Raw genomic sequence first — 7866 nt, forward strand, 5'->3', positions numbered from 1 at the left:
TAAAGTATTGCAAGGAAGTACAGAAAAAGGTTTTAGCAATTGAGGTAAAACAGTTGGAGAAAGATGGACAACTGAAAGACTTTAAGGATAATTGTTCATCTGAAGAGTTTGAAGGACAGTTTTGCCATTATCTCTATGAATCCACTTTTAGATGTGATTTCTTTCACTAAAGTGTGCTTCAGGCAATACAAGATTATTCAGTGTAAATATCTGTTGAACAAATAAAAAGCAGAAACAAAGGGGCTGGAATGGAATTAAGGAGCTGGAATTGCATTATATGATACTGCTCTGGAGGTATTTGATGTGGAAATTGTGTCTGAAGAGGAAAATAATTTCTTATATTGTCATTTTTCACTTGGAAAGGAACACATGGGGTGAAGACTTCCTCTGTGTGCTAGATTTAACAAAATGTGTTCACAATTTCATGTGAGTTATTGCACAAAGAAAACCTTTCTATCAATAAATTAAAATATTAAACATTGCTAGAAAAATCTTTGTAATCACATTTTCAACAGCATAAATCCTCTTAGATTAAAGAAAACAATACAGCTTGTAGTGAAAACTAAGGTTGGTAAGAAAGTGCTATCACTTGTTCCTGTTAATTAGATGCATCAAGTGTACAGTCTCAATAAAAGGAAATATGTTTACTGTCATCATATGACTAGTTGAGAAAATATTTAAAGTATTAATTCTTTGACCCACCATAATGATCTGATAGAAGCAACGCATCTACACCAGGGTTGAAAGGAAGTGTTGGAATTGGCATGTTTTTGTCACATTGCAATAAGCTGTCACAAATTTCCCAGACATCCATCTCGTCAGGAATAGTGGCAGTAGTCAGTGTTTGAGAGTTAGCTATTCATGTACTTGTGTGCATATATGTGCCTAATAATGTCAACATGTGAAAGGCAACTAGCGAAGGCTCAGATTGAGTGCCTAATGACACAGTGAAAATAGTACGCAAACAGTGGGATGGAGAAGGGTCAGAGCAGGAGGCAAACCAGACAACCAAACAGCCAGTAAGTACTACCTGTCCGTGAGCCCACGCAGGAGTTATCATTCTTTCAGTCCATTTAATTAATGGGTCCAGTAATTGACTGGTTAGTCAATGGAACGATCAAATAGGCAACTTCAATAAACTACTCTGATATTTGTGACAGCTGGATTTCATTGTTCGAAAATATATGTCTCGCGTGTGGTTCAGTGCTTAAGGCTGAGATGTGTTATACATTTAATCAAAGCTGAGATAACTGAGTGTGCTGGTGAATTCTGTTTGCACCCACATTGGCAGGGCTAGAAATAGCCTTTTCATGACGTTGATCAATGTGGAGCCTTTTTAAAGTTCCTTTTTCCCATTATCTCCTGAAACCTCCTCTCCTGAATGTGCTGAATCCTGCTAAAATATGTTTCCACAAATGACAGCAGCTCTCCTGTATCTCATCCTGTTGGCTGTTCTTCACATAGGAGACCAGAGAGTGAGTGTTGGGAGGTTATTTGATGGGGGAGGTGGGGTTCTGTCCTCATTCCACACCCACACCATCCATTAGAGAACAGTCCAAAGCAGGAATTCTGAGTGATTATTTTTTCCTCCCTATCCCGGTGCACAAAGCCTATTGTAGCACTCCTACTCCTACTTTGGCTAAATTCAATTAACTCAGACTAAAAATCAGAGTTGGGGGGTTTGGAAATTAGGATCGTGTGCACCCTTTGGGCGCTACGAGTGCCCTTAAAGCTCCAAAATGGCAACCGTGGTGCATCCATGCTTATGGGGCACATCGTGCTGGATGCTATATTGGTGAGGGCATTACCACGCACCCAGTGAATGTCCGCCAAAAGTAAGCAGAGCAGGCCAATCAAAGGGTCAATCAGTGTGCAATGATTTGACAACAGTGGTGCCATTTTTGAGCTTAATGATCCAGCTAACGCCCTCTCTTAACTTTGTAGTCTATAGATGCATGTGCAGCAGTTGGAAGGACCTCCCCACCAGCATCATTTAAAGGGATTATCAACTACTTACAGATTAGTTGCTGGTTGATTTCTTCTGACTGCTGCGCGCAATTGTTTATGTGTTTGTTGCTTTGCATAGTTGTTTAAAGTTGCAAAAGACTTCTGGGAGTTGTGTGGCAAGAGCTGAAAGAGATTTTGCTGACTTCAAAGCTTCTGCACATATCAGTTTCTCCCAGACATGGCTGCACTAGTCATCATTCCCCTGGGAATAAAGCATGACTGGGAGAATGAACAGAAGCCACACAGAGCAGGACAAGGTGCTGAAAGAGGGAGGAAGAGGAAGGGAGAAGGGCTCTCACCAGGAGGGCTCATCCACCCAGCGTGTTCAGGGAGCAATTCTGCCACCTGAACCTGAGCAAGGAACTGTATGCGAAACGCCTGCACTTTGGTAAGGATGTTCACCTGAAGCAGCCTTAACTGCAACCTCACAGCAGGGTGGGGAGCACATTGCCAGTGGCTGTGATGGTGACCATGGCAATGAACTTCTATGCATCTGTTTCTTTCCAGACTGAAGATATTTGCAACATCTCGCAGTTTCCACTCCCTCAAAATCTTGCTGGTGTGTGACCATAGGCAGTGAATCATGTCACTGCCCAGTATGCTGAGTGATGATGCCTTCATTCTGTGGCAGTCTGTTGTGCCATCTGCATTTGAGCCACCAGTGCAAACCTATAGGTGGCTAAAGGGCAACAAGGACTATCTGCTGATGGCATGGCTGATGACTCCAGTGCGTAACACATGCAGGTGGGATGTGAGAAGGGGGATTAGGTATGAGGATACCTTCAGCTTCGATGGTTTCAGCCCTACTACTGACCTTAGCCTCAGCAATGGCCATCCCAATAATGACCATTGCCTTCTCTTCCTTGGGGTTTAAGATATGCAGACATGCGCCTATGGTTCCTGTTGCCTCTGGTCCTGCGCCATCTGCAAGAGAGAGGGAAGTGTTGTCAGTGAGTGTTGGGCAATCTTTGTGGCTGATGTGGCTGTCATGGCTGAATAGCTGGCAGTGTGTGCCAGCTATTCATGTGAAATGTGAGTGTGCGGCTTGCAGCAGTGCTAAGTGTGTGAGGGTGCTTTGGAGCTTATGAAGTTTAAGTATGAGTCCTGATTGATTGGATTGTTTGTAGGTGAGTGATGGGGGTGTGGTGAATTGAGCTGTGTACCATCTCAATGAAAGGTAATATATTTTCTGTCATCATATAATTAATTGAGAAAATATGTAAAGCATTGTCTTTTTGACCCACCACAATAACCTGATGAAAGCAACGCATCTACACCAGATTTGAAAGAAAGTCTTAGAATTTACATGTTTTGTTGCTTTTCATTAAGCTATCACAAAGTTCTCAGACATCCAAGTAGTCCAAAACAGTAGCAGTTGACAGTTTTTGAGAATCAGCTATTCATGTACTTGTGTGCATGTGTACTCTGTATGTGCCTAATGATGGCAAAATATAAAAGCGAGTGAAGGTTCATATTTGGTGCCAAATGATACAGTGAAAATAGTACGCAAAAACTGGGACGGAGGAGGGTCTGAACAATAGGAAAACCAGACAACCAAACAGCCAGTGAGTAGGAGTCCATGCAGGAGCTATCATTCTTTCAGTCCATTTAACTAATGGGTCCAGTATTTGACAGTATCAGAGGCTAGTATAGCAGTTGGTAGGTTATGGCATTTCCAGATACATTCACTGACCACTGACCTTGACCACCATGTGAGGTTATTGAATTTCTTGCGGTACTGCATCCAGGTCCTCGGGGCTTGACTCCTAGCATTGACCTCCATGGCTATCTGCTCTCACTACCTTCTGAGTGTTTGTCTGGAGGGTCTCCTGGCTGCAGGTGGATACAGGACATCTCTCCTGTTTTCCACCTCCTCTACCAAGGCCTTCAGTGCAGTGTCTGAAAATCCTGGAGTTGGCTCTCTTCCACATTGTTGCATTCTTCAATGTTTCCCAGATTGGAGTCACTTCCTGCATGACTGCCTGCCCCTGCTCCAGCCACAGTGCTCCTCCCCTTTAAGAGGTGCAGGCTAGCTTTAAGTGGTGCTAGCCACTCACAGCATTGATCCAACCAATCATGTGGTTTGCCCTGGCTTGACACTGGAATCATTGTAATGAGCAGGCAGCACAAAGTTGGAATGCTGCCTGCAATTTCAATCATCGCATCGCGATCCCTGCACCAGTTTTCAGGGATGATTTAGTTTAGCTTCTGGCTGTATTCCTCAGTGCAAGGTGATGTATTTATTATCAGAGGCTGAACCCTTATTTACTAGAAGTATTCACTCCAAGAAACAAATCAGTAATCCACATAGGCACAACTCACTTATCTATCTGTTAGTAACATTTGATGATGTGGCAACGAATATCTAACTATGCCTTTCAGCCATTAATACAATGTTTTTTATTAGCTGTATGGCACAGTTGTCGCCATCAATGTAATCACCCCCGGATACCTGCACTTATATATCCATGGAGCCAATGATGGGTACAACCTAATACTAACAGTGGTTGACTGTCACAACTGATGTGACTTTAGATATTCACAGCCTATTCCATAATGGATAGACTTAATTAAGCAAGAATATTTTTGACATCATTTTGCAGCCCATAGAATCTGTTTGCACTGCAGCATGACAACATCGTGACCAGAACTCCCTTACTACTGCCCTAAATCTATCATAATTGGCTGATTTACACTTACTATCTAATGTATGGGCCCGAAACAGTCAGCTGTGCATTTCACAAGAAAATTTTTCTTCTTCACTTAAAGTCACAGGACTAAATATTCCTACCACATCCATGACTCAATGATAAAAGAAATAGCATTTGGTTGCAAGACGACCCCATGAATTTTGCTTTCAGCTTTGAGGGTTTCCAGATGGCAACTGGTGAGCATTGGACAGAAGCAAATCATAGAATATAATGAAAAGCACCAAGATCTTCCCTGTGTCTGTATGTGTTTCCCTTAAAAAGTACATTGAACTAAAAAACTTAAATTACTTTTAGCTCAATCAAAATCATCCTCACATTGGTTGAATAAATAGAATATACAATGTTAGCACCTGATTTATCTTACACATGTGGAAAATCTTCTTTCCTGATCTAAACTTGATTGTTGTGTTTGGCTTTTTCTGGAATAAGTTTCATATCTTCAATATCTATTAACACTGTTTTATAGGTGTTTTTGTACTCATAGTTAGAGCCACGTTATGGCTGCTATCATGGTAAATGCAGCACCAAAGTGTAAATCTACAATCCAATGTTAGTCATTGATGTTAAGGATTACAGAACCAAGACAGGTAGAAGGAGTCAAGATGTAGATCAACCATGATCTAATTGAATGGTGGAACAGGCTCAATGGGCTGACTGGCCTACTACTATACCTAATACAAACGCAAAATACTGAGGATGTTAGAAATCTGAAATGAAAACAGAAAATGCTGCAAATACTCAGCATCTTTGGAGAGAGAAACAGAGTTAAAATGTCTCAGTTTGATGGCCTTTCATCAGATTTTGATTTTTCATTCTGTTGAAAAGTTATTGACCTGGAGCGTTAACTCTGTTTCTCTCTCCACAGCTACTGCCAGACCTGCTGAGTATTTCCAGCATTTTCTGTTTTTATCCCTTTAGTTTAGTTTAGTTTAGAGATACAGCACTGAAACAGGCCCTTCGGCCCACCGAGTCTGTGCCGACCATCAACTACCCATTTATACTAATCCTACACTAATCCCATATTCCTACCACATCCCCACCTGTCCCTATATTTCTCTACCCCTACCTATACTAGGGGCAATTTATAATGGCCAACTTACCGACCAACTTGCAAGTCTTTTGGCTGTGGGAGGAAACCGGAGCACCCGGAGAAAACCCAAGCAGACACAGGGAGAACTTGCAAACTCCACACAGGCAGTACCCAGAATTGAACCCGGGTCGCTGGAGCTGTGAGGCTGCGGTGCTAACCACTGCGCCACTGTGCCGCCCTGTTCCTATGTTACTGCTAGCTGTGGAAGCAGAAGTGTGACCTATCTAAGGTAATAGTCTCCCTGTGAATTAGCATGACCTCACCTCCATTGCAACACCTCAACCACCCACTGTGGATCAATACAGCACACACACTGCATCCACACAATGCATCATGCAACAAAACTCACCATGCTCCTGCAGAGGAAACTGCAGTTCCAAGTTGCATAGCCAGCATAGCCCAATGTTCACACATGTATTCAGAATGTTAACTGGAATGGTGATGCTGAGCTGTCTTAAATAGCTGACTGATCATATGAGTGTGTGCAACCATAAAGACTTACACACCAAGGAAAAGGCATTCAATTAGCTTTTAGAACTTCTGACATTTAATCATCTTTGTTGACCTGGAGAGAGGAACCTGAAAACGATGTTACATAAGTTAAATAGAATGTACAGCACAGAAACAGGCCTTTCAGCCCCACTGGTCCATGCCAATGTTTATGCTCCACACAAGCCTCCTCTCACCCTTCTTTATCTAATCCTATGAGCATAACCTTCTATTCTTTTCTCCCTGACATGTTTATCTAGCTTCTGTTTAAAAGTATCTACGAACTTTTCTGCTAATCTGTTTGCTGAATGTAGGTCAGTTAAGTGTTCATTGTATTTTTCCAGGAAGCTTTGAAACCATGAGCTCTGATTATTTTTAATTAAGTGCCTCGGGATGCTTTACTATGTAAAAGGTACTATACAAATGCAAGTTGTTATTGTTGTATATAAGAATCTGGATTTCTGAATAGTCAGAAGAACATAAGAAATAGGAGTAGGAGTAGGCTATTTGCCCCTTGAGCCTGCTCCGCCATTCAATAAGATCGTGGTTGATCTGATCATGGCCACAGCTTCATTTTCCTGCATGTCCCCCATAACCCTCTACTCCCCTATAGTTCAAAAATCTGTCTAACTCAGCCTTGAATATATTCAATGACCCAGCCTTCACTGCTCACTGGGCTAGAGAATTCCAAAGATTAACAACGCTCTGGGAGAAGAAATTCCTCCTCACTTCCACCTTAAACTGGAGATGCCTTGTTTTGAATCTGTGCCCCCTAGTTCCAGATTCCCCCACAAGGGGAAGCATCCTCTCAGCATCTACCCTGTCAAGCCCCCTCAGAATCTTATATGATTCAATAAAATCACCTCTCATTCTTCTAAACTCCAATGAGTATCGGCCCAGCCGGCTCAACCTCTCCTCCATAAGACAATTCCTTCATCCCAGGAATCAGCCTAGTGAACCTTCTCTGAACTGCTTCCAATGCAAGTAGATCCCTCAAGTAAGGAGACCAAAACTCGATGCAGTACTATCGGTGTGGTCTCACCAATGCCCTGTACAGTTGGAGCAAGATGCCCTACTTTTATACTCCATCCCCCTTGCTATAAAGGCCGACGTTCCATTTGCCTTCCTAATTACTTGCTGTGCCTGCATGCTAACTTTTTGTGATTCATAAAAGGCACTATGCAAATGCAAATTGTTGTATATAAGAATCTGGATTTCTGAATAGTCATAAGACCCCAGATCCCTCTGTACCATAGCATTCTGTAGTCTCTTGCCGTTTAAATAATATTTTGCTTTTCTATTCTTCCGATCAATGTTTTAATGGTACTTTAATAAGTTGCATACCATTAAAATCCTGATTGGAATTATTTAGATTATTTCATTATTTAAGCCGTTGATGAAAAATGTTGATTGCATGCAATAAGAATGTCAGCTGTAAAATGGATATGAATAAGTTCTTCCAGTCTTCCCGGCATCTTGTTCCAATCTCACCACTATTATCTCCTTCAATGAGCATTGTGTTTGAACAATCTTAAAATATAACAATAGTTTTTGCTTTGATTAATATGC

At 41.8% G+C, this 7866-nt stretch overlaps 1 protein-coding gene across 1 annotated transcript in view; it reads left to right on the plus strand.

The window, feature by feature from the left end:
* LOC137384397 (BTB/POZ domain-containing protein 17-like) overlaps positions 1–7866 on the plus strand; it is a 204725-nt gene that overhangs the window by 56356 nt on the left and 140503 nt on the right. The gene's annotated exons all lie outside the window — the stretch shown is intronic.

The sequence above is a fragment of the Heterodontus francisci genome, chromosome 26, assembly GCF_036365525.1.
Source record: "Heterodontus francisci isolate sHetFra1 chromosome 26, sHetFra1.hap1, whole genome shotgun sequence".
Lineage (NCBI taxonomy): Eukaryota > Metazoa > Chordata > Chondrichthyes > Heterodontiformes > Heterodontidae > Heterodontus > Heterodontus francisci.